The 16173-nt window shown below is 37.1% G+C and overlaps 1 protein-coding gene across 7 annotated transcripts in view; it reads left to right on the top strand.

Moving 5' to 3' along the window:
* The window catches only part of FBXL7 (F-box and leucine rich repeat protein 7), a 301568-nt gene that overhangs the window by 127724 nt on the left and 157671 nt on the right, over positions 1-16173 (top strand). Inside the window, exons 2-3 of one of the 7 annotated variants that reach the window (XM_085571682.1) lie at positions 9250-9382; positions 11011-11147. The exons of 5 other annotated variants lie outside the window; for them this stretch is intronic. The gene's annotated coding sequence lies outside the window, so the exon portion shown is untranslated. The remainder of the gene's footprint in view (positions 1-9249; positions 9383-11010; positions 11148-16173) is intronic. One more of the 7 variants, XM_085571683.1, reaches the window with a different exon arrangement.

Here is a 16173-nt window from a genome sequence, read left to right as displayed (position 1 = left end):
ATGATCTTAAAGGTCTTTTCCAATTTTGAAATGGTTTTATCTTTTTGTGGTGATATAGATAGCTACATGGGCACCAGTATTTACACATACAATGAAGATCTGGATCTTAGGAGTATGTTTTTCTAAAGGCAGTCAGAACGGTTACAATTACAAAAGTGTTACAATTAGGATTAATTGTAACACTTTCCATTTCTATGAGGGTGTCCTTAGGTAGCTTTTAATGCAAATAATGTTTCTGGGCTCCTAAGGATATGTAGACTGTAAAGTGTTAGTAATACTAATTCTCACAATAATTTGCATATAGTAACCCAATTTAAAAGATGTTATCATTTAAAGAAAATATTAAACCTTTGAAATGAAAGAAATATAAGCATATATATTCTAAATGTTAAAAATAAAATTTGGCATTGGAATTCAGACAGTCATTGTGACTGGCTCTGAGTGAGTTCTTAAGCCAGCTGGGGAATGTGTGACATTAAGCATACTGTAACCCATTATGAAGTCAGGTTGTAGTTAGAACTTTCCATGGTTCTTTAAGAATTCTAACTCAGCTGTAAGTACAAATCAAAAGTGTATAGCTGGTAGCCAAACAATATAGATCATTCGTTAGAACATGTGTAGTTAAATAATTTTTTGATGGAAGGAGATTGAGAGGAGGAACTTTGAGATGAGATCTGACACCTCTGCCTTGCTGGCCCTAAGTGGTGTAGGTTTTTGTATAGGCAAGTGTGGTTCTCTTCTCAATTCAGGTGTTTCCTTGTCTTGCCTGATACAATACTTCTACGTGTAGGTTAGCAGTGATCTTTGGTGAAAACACTTTTCAGAAGTCTCATCCAAAATGTGGTATACAGAAACAAGTGTTTGCTGAAGGTCATCAGGGCACATTTTACCTCTTGTTTTGGTAGAATGGAAAGTCTGATGATCCAGGAATATACTAATTGTGACAGGAGTAATTGCATTCATAATGTATACGAGCTTCCAAGGTGTCTTCAGTTCAGCTGTATTTTGAAATCATTACAGTCATGTGAATTTTGGCAGCCTGGAGATAGTAGGAATTTATGGAGAATTTTAGCATCTACTTGTTCAAAATATCTCTCTCTTCAGAGTTGCTTCAGAGTAAAAATGACTACACATAGAAGAACCTAAAATCTGTTGTGTTACATCAGATTAAATTTGAAATTTAGTGTTTGCTTCCAGGTTTTAGAAAAATATATCCTTGTCATGAGAATAACTCATGCTGCAGAATTTGTGTACAGTAGAGAAACTTTTAAAAGCTTCCAAATTCTCATAAGTTTTTGTTTGAGCATGCAGTGTGCTTGACAGTCCAAACTCACGTCTTCCCTGAAAGGTGCTTTGGAAACTGCTCAATTTAATGGGTTCTCATAGCCAAGCATACAAAGTTTTTGATATATTTGAGGCTCTATGATCAGGTATTAGTAAAAATGTGGGTTAGCTTTCAGGCAAGTTGCTTGAATTTCAATGCATTTCAATTATTTTAACTGCAGGTGTTATTGCTATTAGTAGTTTGTGGATTTTCTTTTAGTTATTGGGATTTGTTTGGGTGGTTTTTTTTGGGTGATTAGCTTTCAATTTTTTCATGTGCAAATATAAATATTAGTTGACCAACTTGAAGTTCAAGTCCATTATTATGGGTTTGGACAGTAAATCAGTCCTTGTGTTCTTGGTCTTGGTGGCAGCTGTTCTATTTTTTTTAATAAATTTTTAAAGGGAGATGAGACCTTTGAAAATAGATTTGTCATATGTTTGATGTCTTACTTTTGTCTCCAGCTATAAAAGAAAATTTCATGTTTGACAGTTCACAGACAGGAAGCTGTAAGATTTTGTGATGCTTGTGGTAATAGTTGTCATCATATTGAACATGATGCTGCTGTGTTAGGTTTTCAAACTTTCTCAAGCTTAATTTTTGTGTAAAACTGTATCAAAACCAAGCATACATCAGTTTGAGTTTCTTGATAAAAGGCAACTCTGCCTTGTGTTGTTTTTTTAATGCTTCAGAAAGCAATTACTTCTTCCAAAGGGCAATGTCTTCTACTGGACAGTACTGGCTCACTGCAGCTCTTGGCTGCCTCACCTCTTTTTCCCCCACTGCCAGTAGTCCTGGCAAACTTGTCTCCTGAAATGACATGTCTTTGGGTGAACAAAACTTTGGTTGATGTGAAGAGCACATAGTAAGGTGTTTTCAAGAGACAATTGCAACAATGGTGATGCTACTGGGGGTGTTTCCTCAGAGACCTGTCTTGTCTAACATTTTCATTATTGACTTTGAACTAGATGAGTCAGCAATGTGTGTAATGATGGGAAACATCCATGGCATAGCATGGAGACTTGGGAAAGTCTACTGTACATCAGGGAAAGTATTTGCAATGAAAGAATAGAAGAATCTGTGTAAAAGATCCTATTTAGAGGGCCAAAATGGCAATATTGATCTGAAACAGAACACCTCTAGGAAATTGCTACTAGAGTGCTTGGAGAAATTGGGAATGGTATCTTACACATTAGGCTACCTTTTAATACTGTTGTTTTCAGGACTGTGAAACTAGGAATGGGTCTTGTTTCCCAGAGGTAGAACAGATGTTCTGGGTGGATGTGCTTGCTACATGCTTCTGGGGAGTTGTCCTTGGTTCCTTTTCAAATATTCAAATTGTTATAAATCCCTGATAGGTTAAAACCCCCCAAAATTACTGAAAGTAGAAGTTAGAATGCTTGATCCCAGAAATGTAGTTTTAAAATTATCTTTTGGACCTGGCAGCAGAGGGGAGGGGATTTTATCTTAAAGCAAGAGTTCTTAAAGTTCTTAAGAGTTCAACTGTTAAAAAGGCTCTGGCCTTTCTCTGTAACAGAGAAAGACCAAAGGACATCGGGACAAAGTTACTTTCTATGTAAAAATGACCATCATGCTTACTACTTTTTTATTTCCCTGTTGGGCCTTACGTTTGTGTCTGGGAAAATATGGTGGCATGGCTACACTGTGGTCCTTTCTTCATGGAAGAAAGCAATTATGAAGAACCCAAATAATCTTTTCCTAATATTGGCTATACAGCTTTTATGTGCCTGAATTCAGTCTCCTATGGTTTTCACTGTTCTTGGAAAATGTGTTTTCATACTCCTGGGTGTAGACCACCCCATTTAACCTGATTTTAGGCATCTGGTGATGTGAAATGTATTCCTGGTAGATCGGGAGTGCTTACAGAGTAGGCACTGGGCCATAGGGGAAGTGCTGCTATGAAGCACATCATCAGTCCTCTGTGTCTCTTTTTCTGCTGTGCTGTGAGCTTTGCTTCAAAAAACGGCTGTTTAATTAAATGCCAGGACTCTTGCCAAATTCCAGCATGATGTAATTAAAATGTTCTCCACATGCAAGGTCTGACCCAGCATTCAGTGTGGATCAGAAACCTGATGCACCATGCAGATCACACTCTCCAGAGGGTATTCTTCCAGTTTGAACAGAGACCAAAAAGGGGGTGAACAGATGGGGAGCAAACAAGCTCATCTGCAGAACTGTTAGTGAGCTGCATCTTTTCCTCCTGCCTGTGCAGAAGGAGCAAGTAGCCACTTTCAAGCACAACTCAGTCATCCATCAGTTACTGATACTTGTGTGGGTTTTTTACAATGTTTGTCTACTTCAGTGCGCTGTGTCAGTGCAGACTTGTTGGATGAAGAGTGACATAGCCACCTACTTAATCCCCTGATTTTTACAACATTTTAAAAAGAATAAATTATTGTGGAAGATCGTGTGTGTCATGACCCTGCATTCCTTCACAGGGATCCTGTTATATGTCACTTGGCAATTTGTTTTACCCACTGTGGTGCGTACTTGATCAAGTTGAAGAGTTTTTATTCTCTGCTGGTTTTTTCAGTGAAAATTAGAATATTAACTGCTTGCTCTTGCCAGGAATAGGAGAAATAGCTTTCCCTGCAGACTTCCAGAATTGAAATGTTGATTGTTTCTGCTGTTGGATTGCAGCAATAGAATAAAATTCCAGTCCTTCAGAGCTTATCTTCTTCGTTGGAAGAGACAGATACAGAAAAGCAGATTTGAGGAAACAACTAGTATTTAATACTAGTTGTCTTGATAGATATTTGCCTACCTACCAGTAGCCTGCTTAAATCATGGAGAGCTTCATTTGAGAGACTAAAAGAAGGCAGTATACTTAGAGATTTCATGAGCTTGGGAAAATGCCTGTGAATGGTGCTAGGGAGTAGATGAAATGGAAGGCTGTGAAAGAAGAGCTGTTTGGGTGTTTTGTTTTCAGTTGGCAGGATAGGATATGATGAATAGTGAATAAATCTCAAGTCAAAAGTATCTCCCTTATGTCAGGTACTCCCTACGGGTCGTTTTCATTCTCTTGATTTTTAAAGAGAGCAGTGCACACAATGCAAGTTCTTGCCTTAAGGTGGTGTGTATCAGTGATGCCTGTTCTGGAAAGGGAGACTTAGAAAGTGCTTAAGAAAGGTTGTTCTACACTGTTGCAAGCTAGTGAAGTGAGATAATGACAACTGAGGCTGTGATTTATCCCTTTGAAATAGAGATAGTCTTTCAGTGAAAGGTCACCATGGGGACAGATCAAGCTTTGTTATTGTTTCCTCAAAGAAAAAAATTGATTCTCAAACAGGTATTTACTAATGGTTGGTAAATGCTTTTAAAGGTAAAAGAGAATGAAGAGTGTGATAGTAGTCCTTTTTGAGAGGCGTGCTTTTCTTCAGTCAGATGTGATGACTGTGCCAAAAGGTGTCACTTGGGAAGTGCTTGGGCACTGTCAGTGGAAATTGGAGATGGCTCAGACTTTGTCTGACTTAGAACAGTGGACACATGCTTAGTATCCATCTCTTCCTTTGTGTGCCAAAACCACTTTGGAAAACCTTCTATAGTTATGTATATTTAAAAATGCTTTAGATATAAGATTGAAAATGTATTTTGTTATTTGTGAGTGGACTGACTTAGTAAAGATACTTGTCATTAATAGATGCCTCTGTCTACAGCTTCAGATTTTGTAGTGATGCTTTTTTACTTCAAAGAAAAGTGTGTTGTATTGCAGAGGAAAAGGTCATAACACCGGAGTTTAAGAAGTAACCATTGGGAAAGCTTGCCTTGACGTGTTTGCTGACATCTGAAACCCAGATTATGAATTTCAAAATAGTAGTAATACTGGTGCACTCGTTGCATTGTACATATTTGGATTTCTGAAGTGATCTTAAAAATGGACACACTCTTGCATTTCTTGACTGTGTACATCTCTGTGTGTGCGTTTATATGCAGAAATCAGGTATCTGAGTTTTCAAGACAGCATGGATATTCAAATAGTACTTATTCTTTTGGTTAAATTATGAATTAGTAGTTGTGCTATGTTGGAATTGCAGCAGCAAGCTGTCTAAAACTCTTACTTTCCTAAAGCAACTTTGTTTTGGTAGCTATTGATTTTTATTTCAGACGTGTAGTATGAATAACAGTATTAATAGCTGTTACTACTGGAAGCATAGGAGATATTTTATTAAAATATTTATACAATCTCACCTCTGCTACCCAGCATTTCAGATGTATTCCTACTTGTTTTCTGACATAGCTATAGGACAAGTTTCACTTGTGTTCTTCACTTCTGTCTTTCCATCCTGTACATTGCCGCTGCTTATGTTTTGAGCAAGTACTTCTAGTGACTTCTTTGACAGGGGTTATGACAAGCAGTGGAAAAACAGGATGATTTTAAGCATTCCTGCCTTCTCTTAGGCCCTCTGGTAGTGGATGAAGGTGTGCTTATTGGCACAAGTGGAAAAATCAGGTTGTTTGGTTTAAAATGCCTCTGATGTGTGTTCCCTGGACAGAGTTAGTGGGTTTGCTTTTTCCAGGCTGGTCTAGGACTGCAATGGCCTTCCTGCTTCTGTAGGGTTTGTACCTATGTTTTAAAACCTTAGATTTCCTTTAATGAAGGTAAGGAGTACCCAAGGAAATAGCACATAATACTTAATCACATGAGAAATTGCTGTTTCAGTATTAGTTTCACTATGCTGTTTAATTTTGGAGAAGACTGTTTCAGTAGAGAGATTGAGTTTCAGTATTAATTTGCAAAAAATCCCTGAAACATGGAATTACTTTTGCATTTCAATTGCATTTTGCACTACGTACTAGTGTAGTATCTCAACCTTCTGAAGGTCCTTTCTGTGTTAGATCAATGATTTAGCTCATAGACTTCATACTGAACAACACAGTGGAGAATGAGATAAATCAGCAAAACTTCTTGCTGGCTTGGACAAGCAGTTTTGCTTCTGTTGTCATGCTACAGATAATTTCTGAAGACTAAATTTTAAGATGAGTAAATCAGGTTCTTGGCATGGCATGTTGTATTTCTCAAACTGTAGTTTTACAGTGGCATTTAGTTCAAACTTATGTCTGAAAAAGAATCATATGAGTCGTTAGCAGCTCTCTTAAGTGTAATTAGCCAAGGATAAGCTGTCCTTTTAAGAGGATATTGTGGAAATGAGCACTGGAGCAAGCTTCCTGCACCTGTGGCTCTTTGACATCAACTATGTTTTGATCTGATATGCAGCCATGGACATGCCAAGACCAGAGAGGTGCAGGTGTTTCCCTCTGGCTCATGTAAACTATATGCTTCCCTGGAAGTAACATGCAGCTTGCTATAGCCTACAACTACAAAAGTAGATGCTTAGTACTTAAGGAAGTGCTTGGGTATGAAAAGTGCTGAGTGGCACTAGAGAGAGATTTTCAAAGAGGAGGGAGTGGGGAGAAGTGTACAACGGTTGTCAGTTCCCAGGACATAACTACTCTGCTCCATGCTCTACTTCTGCATGTAAAAGTCCAGAATTGCTCTGTCTGCTAGCAAAAATGTACTAATGGGATTGTAAATTTTCTTATACTTACTTGCTAGAAATCATCAGAAAGGTTGGAGCAAATGCAGGAAGATGCAAACTAAATCCCAAATGGCTAAATTGTTGAACATCTCTATTCCACACTAGAAAGACACTTTGAGAATGTTTCTTGTCAGACAGATTGTGATCAAGGAGTTGGAACAGTTTCCACAGAAATGAGTTAGTGGTGGTGACTGCTTTCAGCAAAATGATGCTAACCAGAGAGACTGAAAGAACTGGGAAGAGTTGAATTGTGTTGTTCAATGGCAAATAAGCCAAACACTTGTGTTTGGCTACTCTTCCCTAAGAGATCTGCCAAAAAAAGCTGCTGTCCTGGGCGTTGCTCAGTTTGATTTGGTTCATCAGGCCTATCTTTCCAAGTAAAGAAGAATTAGGAGCTGATCCTGAAGTAGAGCCATCTTCACTTTATACTACATAGGTAACTTAGCTGTTTTCAGGATGATAAAAAAACCATTAAAATGTATAATTGAGTGGAAGTTTATGCAAGGAGAGAACCAAAAGTATCTTGCAGATAGTGTGCTTGGACCTTATCTTGTTACCACAGAGTCTGTGTTTACCATTAGCCTCAGCCCATGTGACCTCCATATTTGGATTTCTAGTTTCCTTCTCATGTTACCAGCCTAATTATTGACAGCAGATTTTGTATAATAAGCTGTTTCTTCTGTAATAATTACCATTGCATTGTACCACTTTATGTGCTTTCTCTCAACTTTTGAGTCACCTCAGTTACTACAAATCTTAATACTGTTTGAATGGTTGCTTGGTTGTGGATTTGTGGTTTGTGTTGCTTGTTTGGTTTGGGCTTTTTGCTTGGGTGGGTTTTTTTTTTTTTTTGGTTTTTTTTTTTGTTTGTTTTGTTTTGTTTTTGGCCAGGAGAAATTCTCTAAAATGATCCATGCTTCTTTGGTGTGGCTTCTGTTAGTTTTTTTGCTAGTACTGATTAATTAAAAAATATGTGCAAAAGTGTGATCAAGAAGCAGAGATGATTCCCTGATTGTTTTGAGAGTGCTCACATGACATTGTAGTAGTGAAGATTTGGTGTCAAATGACAGTGCGTCCTCTGTCCTCTTTTCTGTACAGGTAGTGAGTTGGGTCAGAGAAAGAAACTTAGGATGAATTAAAGAACATTGAATTAAAGAGTCAGTGTGATGCTGGGCAAGATGACTGGGAGTTGGAGACAGGCCCTGCTGCACCATTGCTGCTTCCCAGAAACCATCAAGACAAGAACATCATGAGCAAGAGATTTTTTTGAACTGTCGTGTAGTGGTCATTGGCATACACTGTTTCTGTTGTTTCTGCTCTCTTTTCTTCTGCTGGAGATGTACCTTAGTTTCAGTATTATTTTTTTCCTGTAATGAGATACGAATACTGAATACTGCAAGAATGAGTTATACCAAAGAGCAGAACTACTTTTTGTCGGTTCTGCTGGAAGGAAAGAGGGATGAAGCATATGTTTTCACAAAGACACTAGATAAAACACTTTTCAAAGCAGTGCCTTTTTAATTGTTTTATTTTATTTTTTTTTTGATTGCTCAGTTCAATTAGAGCTTTATGGATATACTTCAGAAGGAATTTTATACTTCTCAGACTGTAACCAAACAATCTTTATGACAGTGGAACACATACTACTAAATAGTGAGAATGAAAGATATTTTAAAATTAAATACTGAATTAGTTAGAATATATTAGTTACCTTTGTCTTTTTTACCTTAATGTGTCCTCCTCCCACTGAAAAACTCTGTGAGTTGTAAATAACATGGCCCTGGTGAAGGAAAAGGGCCTTTTTAGGGCAAGCTAAAATAGTGTCCTTTGTTTTTTTGTTGCTGGTTTGTTGGGATACCTTGGAGTATGCTGTGATTAAAATAAATGAAGAAATTGTAATGCCTTGAGAGAGATACGTTTATCTCTCTCATTTATATTTAACTGTCTTCTGAGAGTTTCTATGCCATGTTTTTATGTTTTCAGACAGGAAGGTTTTGTGAAAGAGAACTGAAATATAGATAATGGTGCAGAAGGAATAAAAACGCTGAATTGGCACTGAAAACACAGTATCTCTATGTGGAATTACAATGCTACTCATATTCTGGGGGTAGATGAGCCTCTGTGTTGTATTGGACAAATTTTACTCTCAGTGTGACTGCAGTGTGATTACAGTAGTGTGTACAGTCTCTGTATAGAGTTGAGACTAGAAGATTAATTTATGTAATTGAAACTACATAAGGTTTTCAATAAGAAAAAAGGAATTCTGTATTAAAATGATCTGTTAAAACTGTGTTTTTTTAAAAAATCAGGCGGGTACTGGGTCTTTTTGTTTTGTGGTTTGGTTAAGTTTTTTTTTTTCATTTTCAGTGCAATCATGCCAGATATCTGTGGTTAGTACAACATTAGAACTTTGCATTTCATAGAATTCAGAGGAAAAGGAAGAAGAAATCTAAAACTGATTGCCAAATGTATTGTGTGAAGCCATAGCTTGATGTCTTTTGTAAGTATGGCTTCTTTCGTACTCTTAATTGTTTTTAACTCAGTTATTTTGTGCTGATTAAATTAATTTCTGAACTTGCTAGTGTGAGGCTTGTCATTTTGCCAAACTTGATTGTTAGTTAAAGCAGGGATATTTCTCAAGTATGTAGGTTGTCTCCTATTAGTTGCCTTTAAGATACCACTCTCACTATATGCCTTTTTCACAAATCTGTGTAATTTAGTTTTTGTAATCCCACTATTTTTCAAAGTCTCCTTCTACTTGAATCCTTGAGTCAGCCACTTCCCTTTCCCTCTCCTCCCCTCCCTGTATCCATCAGTAAAGAAAAGCTGGAAGTGACTGTGCTTATCTAAAAGAGTAGTGATCCTTGTCTCCTTTTCCTTAACTGTCAGGTTCTTTTGTTCTTTAAGTAAAGAAGTCATCTTAGGCTGTTAGATCTGTATTCTCATGTGAAAGATTTTTGTATCACTTTTCACAGTGTACACTGATACCAGAGTACTGGGTATGATGTCTTGAGAAAGGTTTTTCACTTCCTCAATTCTTTACCATTAGCTCTAACTTAAACAGCTGTCAGTAGTCAAGCTGAAAATTTGGCAGATATTGTGAGGTGTATTTTTGTGGTGTTACTGTGTACTACGCCAAAAAAGCTGCTCCTCCAGCACTGCCACAGCAGCCACTTCAACCTGGGGGTTTCTTCTGCTTCCCCTTAGAGCAGTGGAATCGATATTGTTAAGTTTAATATTAATATTTTTTTGTTTAGATCTTGGAACTAGTTGTTTGTGAATATAGATGAATCTAAATACGGATTTTAAATGTTAATGGTATTATTGTGGGAGACAAACATCTATTTGGTGGGTTTGATTTTGTACTCCTGAACTATATTATGAAATTCATATGTATACCAAATATCTGATGCGTTCCAATGCACTAACAGGTTGCAGCCACTTCAGAATCTGTACTGGAGTTCATCCTTTCAGGTTACCTCTACTCTTTGTCATGAATCATGCAATAAAGTGCAAATGAAGTCTCTGCCAATTTATATTTGATATTGAACTGGATAGTTATTGCCTTTTCTGAATAGAAAGGATTAGCATCTTGCTTAAATTACAATAGAACTGGGAAAAAAACATTTGAAGTAGCCATTAGTGGTGAATTTGTCAATGAAGTGTCTTAGAGAAAGTATAAAACTCGAAAAAGGATTTTGTTTTGACTTGTGTTTATTTCTTGTGTTGGTTTAGTAATTTTTTTGGCTGTTGGATTAAAATAGTAGAGTTAACATTAGGTAATAAATTTGAGAACATTTTATCTTGAGTAAATGCCCATCTTAAAACATGGTGGTGATTGGATGACAACTTGTAATGGAAAGTCCTATATTAAATTAATGAACATTTTCCAAGAAAATTCTGTTATTGGTAGGAAGGCCAAAGTTTTATTTCCCCGTTTCCTTGGCAAAGTAGAAGGTTACAGAGTGGGAACCATTTTTTGAAATAGGCGGAGCCATTTCAGTTTAATACTTGTTTGAGAGACATGCTAGTCTTGCTAAGTAATAAAAAAGGACGTTAAAGATTTCTTATCTTGTTTTCTTACTTTGAATTCAAATAAGCACAGTACTTTCATTCTTTCTTTCTCAGGCAGCCTAGACTAAATAGTCCACGGGGTTCTATCATTATGTGTTTGGAAAGTAGAGCTTGACACTTGGAGTGGGTGCAAAGTTTGGCTGCAAATAAGCATTACCTTCTGGCATGAAGGCTGCTTAGCAGATGTGAAGGTAGGGCTCAAAGAAGTTTGATGCATTATTGATTCTTTATAAACCTAGAGTTGTGTGTTGTTTGTCACTCTGTATGGTGAAATCCTTTGATAAAGCAGACATGTACTGTCTTCAAAACTTAGGGTGACCTTCATAGTCCCATATAAAGGTTCTTGGTTTACAAACTTCATCAGTGAGTGCTGAAGTTCTCTTGAAAAGTGATAATATCTAGAAAAGATATTTTAACCTATTACATAGAGGAGGCAATACATGCCCTGCCTCTGTTTAGTCATAAGATTAGATGAGTCCATTTGAAGACTTAATTAAATAAAGCCTTTAGTATTCTAAGTTCATAGTGAGTTATTTAGCACTTGGATGAGAGTTAAAGATGTCCTGGCTACAAACCCAGTAGGCTTCTAGCACAGCAATTAGAATCTATCACTATGCAAACAATTTTATTTAAGCTTAATGATTTTAATCCAGACATTCTGAAGTCTTGCCTTGGTGGTAACAAACATCATTCTGCTAAACAGTTCTGAAAATTTCAATCTCCCATCTGCACTTTAATGTTCTCAAGCTTTTTGCAGTATAGTGGATAAACTATTGTGTCATACTAGCTGCAGAACTTCCACAGCTATATTACATCAGAATTAAATAATGCTTATTGCCTTCAAGTGGCTTCTTTTCTCTGCTTGTAACACTGCCTCAAAAAGGTGACACTAAGGGGCTGAGCCTTAGGGCTTCCCTGCTGGGAGTGGCTCAGCTGTGCCCTGTGGTGGAGCCAGTGGAACAGGCTGGTACCTGTACCTGGAAAAAGTTCCTAAAAGAAATAAAAACCATAAGGTGACTTACTCCCTTCCAGGGATATATTAGTGTAGCCTGTTGGCGTTTGCATGAGGTTTTGTCGTGTGCTGTGGTACTTGAGAAGGTGAGGCAGGCACTGACTGGAAGAACAAAACTGGCCAAATTGGCCTGTGGGAGCTGAATTGAAATTTAGCTTAAAACTTACAGAAATGCTGCAGAACAAAGTATACTATTTCATAGCTAATATGCCAGATTTCACAGCCAAATTTCACTATCCTGGAAGGTGGAGTTGTAGTTTAAAAATAAAAAAAGTAATGTAAAAATGTTTGTGGAAATTCTACTTGTTAAAGTTTTAGGAAATATAGTCCCAAAGTACCAGTGATAGCACATGTCTGCAAACTCTTCAAACTTCAGCATGCTTCCTGTGAAACATTCAGTTTGTTTCATTTCCTTGAGACTGGAGTTTGTGCAGATTACTGCACAAGTTGTTTTACTGCATAATGACAAGTGTTGGGTGGAATGAAATTTGGAACCTGCTTGTTATATTGGCATGTGTTTTAATTTGGAAAAAAAAAAAAAGAGCAAGGTGTAGAGCCACACTCCTGAGATTTCAGGGCAGAAGATCAATGTGAATCTGTAAATGAACATATTCCATCCTGAAAAAAGTTCAGTGAGTAACAATGCCTGTAGGTAGGTTAACTTCAGTGTGGAAACACTGGTAGCTTGGTCAGCAGTTAAGAATTAGTAGATGGAAACCAGTTTTATGATATATAATTTCCATTGGTAAAAATGTTAAGTTCAAGGAAAATGATTGTCCAAAATGTGTAGTCCAACTTTTCCTGTACTTGGGATAAATGAATTGATAAATTGCATCTTTAAAGGATGCTTTATAGCCACAAAGCCTAAGTACTGCACTAGGCTGCTGATTTCCATGGGAATACTTGAAAACATACTGGGAGCTGCAGTCTTTGGAGAGGCAGATTGTAAAGAGATACACTTGAGGTTTTGGTGACTTGGACCAGCATAATGTGTGTCATGGAAACAAGAGAAGGAAAAGAGATTTTTCTTTCCTCTTGAATGATCCCTCATGCTTTGAGGTTTGGATTGTTGGTTTTTTTTTTTTTTTTTTTTTCTGGATCTCTTCTTGATGTGGTTGGCATGTATTTGATTTTAAAAGACCTTCTCTGAAGATATAAAAGAGAAAATAATGATCATCTGGGAGGAAAACCATGCTCATATGCACTTTCATGTTGAGAAGTTTAATTTAAATAATGTCATTTGGGTAAGAATTGGTGGCTTAAGTGGCTTAAAACCAAACATTTCAGACTTTTTACATCAAAGTTATTGTAATGTAACACTTCTCAAGAGTTAAAAAGATGAATGAATATTCTGGACTTAATTGTTTTCTGTTCTCTTTTCCTAAATGATTATTTTTTTCTGCTTTGGCATTTTGTCTAATGTTTCACTTCAGCATGACCAAGCAGTGGATTTGGCCCTACTATCCATTTAATTCCTGAGGTACCTGTCACTGCCTGATGAAAAAAAAAATAAGAACTTGATTTAAAAAAAATAAAATATAAATACTTGATGTCAGGAGAAGTACTGCTGTTACTCTCCAGGGTGGCACATAAGAAACAATGGTTAGGTCAGCCTGTCTTTGAGACCTTAGAAGGATGTGTAAAATATGGCCTGCAAATGTCCGTACACCAGAATCCAAGCAAATGTGCTGCAAAAAAACCTAGTAAAATTGTTCCCGAGCAAGTGAAGGAGACTCATTGCTATTCAGACTACGACCGGCTTTGCATAAACAGTTAACCACATAAATAGTGTTTCCAAAAATAGTTTCTCAGTGTCATATAGTTATAGACTATGCTTTCCCATGCAAGTTTAAATTACATTGATTGTGTCCTGACTGATTTGGGATGTCGTTGACACTTCTCAGCAGTGAGTGTGAATAGCAGAATCCACCGTTTGCAAAACTGAAGATAGCAAATACTTTTATAAAACAAACATAATGTTGTAGTCAGTATAGCTATCTGTGATGATAAAAAGAAAATTGAACACATTATTTTAATAGTCATGATGCAAAAAGAGACAAGGTAAATTTAATAAAGCTGTAGGGCTACTGAGTAGAAAGATGTCTATGGCTGAAAACCTCCATGGGTTACAAAGACCTGAAGACAATGTTCAGGAGAAGTATCTGTCATAGTCTTTCCTGATTCTAGCTTTCTTTCCATCAGGAACAAAATGTAATCTGCAGGAAATAGTGTACTAGATTAGATAGCTGGATCTTGTTCCTATGACTATTGTAGGATTTTGGCTCTAGTAGATGGAAAAAAAATCCCTACATTTGCTTCTTCAGAAGCACGTCAGAGACATGATTTGAATTGCAACTCTGTGGCTGTGTGATTCTTTGCAGGTGTTGTGAAGTACATGCTACCTTCACTCCCAGTGTAAATTATGGTGTATTCTAGGAAAATAGATTTCTTCTATCATATCTATGTACTACCATAGTGCAGCTTCCTTTCTTGTGGATTGCAGCTTCTGTTTTAGAAATAAAGAAGAGTTGACTTTATGAAGGAAACTCTAGATGATTGCAAGTCATGCTAGAGAAGTTTTTGGCAGACATTTAATTTGTTTAAGCAGAAGATCAAATACAGTCATTATTGCTGTAGTCTTTGCAATATTGCCCTCTGTTTGATCCTTCTGGTTGTCATTACATTAGAACCCTTGTCAGGGTATATTTAAGTGCAATGACTTTCTCCGTCCACTTTTTGAATTGGAGAAGAACTTATCTCTGGAAACCAGTGTTTTGCTGTGCTTTAACTTTTCCCTATGGCATTAGGGAAATCAGCAGTCTTTGAATTTCTGTGATTCTAATATTCCATGTAATCTTTTAGGTTGGAAAAGACCCTTACAATCGAGTCGAACTGTGAACCCAGCGCTGCCAAGTCCATCGCTAAACCATGTCCCTAAACGCCACATCTGCATGCCCTTTAAATAACACCAGGGATGGTGATTCCAGCACTTCTCTGAGCAGCCTGTTCCAATGCCTGAACACCCTTTCAGTGCAGAAATTTTTTCCTAGTATCAAACCCATACCTCCCCTGGCACAACTTGATGCCATTTCCTCTAGCCTGTCACTTCTTACTTGGGAGAAGAGGCGAAATGTGATCTCCAGGCTGAACAGGTGCTGCTCTCCTAGACTTTCCTCTTTAGAGAATACTTAAATACTGTTATGTTTTAGCTCTGCCATGTGTACATGAGTCTGCAAATCTAGCCTACTTGAAGCTTTGTTTTGCACTGAAAAAAAAAAATCCAAAAGAAAATATATATAGTGTCAGCTAGTCTATTTGAAACACATTGAAAATTACTAGAAAGTACCTCCTGCTTTCCCGTTATCTGAATGGAGTGTCTCAGAGTTGGCATTAAGGAAGAAGGCTAGTTTTGGGGCTATATACAGACAGAGAAGACTCCATCTAAAAATGTAATTACAGGCAGAACTGTGCTCAACCAAAGCAGCAATTATAGGGCTTTTTTCCTTAGTTTCTAGTTTTAAATTCTTGAAAGGCATTAAAATGTTTTAAAGTTCAAGTAGATTTAAATCACAAATATCTACACTTACATCAGGCATTTCACAATGTGCAATTGTAAATGTGAATGTGCAATTGCAGTGTGCAGTTGTAAATGTGTTGTTACTAGGTGTACTGACAATTAGTAGCTTATGGTAGGTAAAATATATGGGTTATGCTCTTTGAAGTGGGCTTGTATTTGGGGTAAATAGAACTGCTACTGTTAATGGGGAGGTATGGAACCTGGGAAACTTCACTTTGTGAAAATAACCCATGCCAGATATGACCATCTTGCAACTCTGGTGTTATTTGGTATCATTGACTTCCTTTTCCCTCCCCCAAAAAAGTTATTTTTTAGAGGAAATCCTGTTTATTTGCTTTGAGAAAATAAATTTTCCAGTTAGTCTGTTTAATTTTGTTTTCTTTCTATTAATCTGTTAAGGAATGCTGATACCCCTTAGATTTTTTTTTTTTTTTGCCTTTGCAGTTGCAGTTTTTGATACATAAGGAGTTGCTGGTAGTGGTAATACCACCTAAATACCTTTCCTATTAGTATTGATTTGTTTATCAGCTGCTGCAGGTGTTTCTTGGCCTCTTCCTGGGAAAGAGCATCTAACATCTACCCTTCCCTTTTATCTTCCGCTTTTCTTCTCCCACAAACCTCATTGCCT

This window comes from Lonchura striata, chromosome 2 (genome assembly GCF_050655825.1).
Source record: "Lonchura striata isolate lonStrDom1 chromosome 2, ASM5065582v1, whole genome shotgun sequence".
Classification (NCBI taxonomy): domain Eukaryota; kingdom Metazoa; phylum Chordata; class Aves; order Passeriformes; family Estrildidae; genus Lonchura; species Lonchura striata.
The sequence above is the reverse complement of the archived record's forward strand: the minus strand, read 5'-3'. Positions and strand labels throughout refer to the sequence as shown.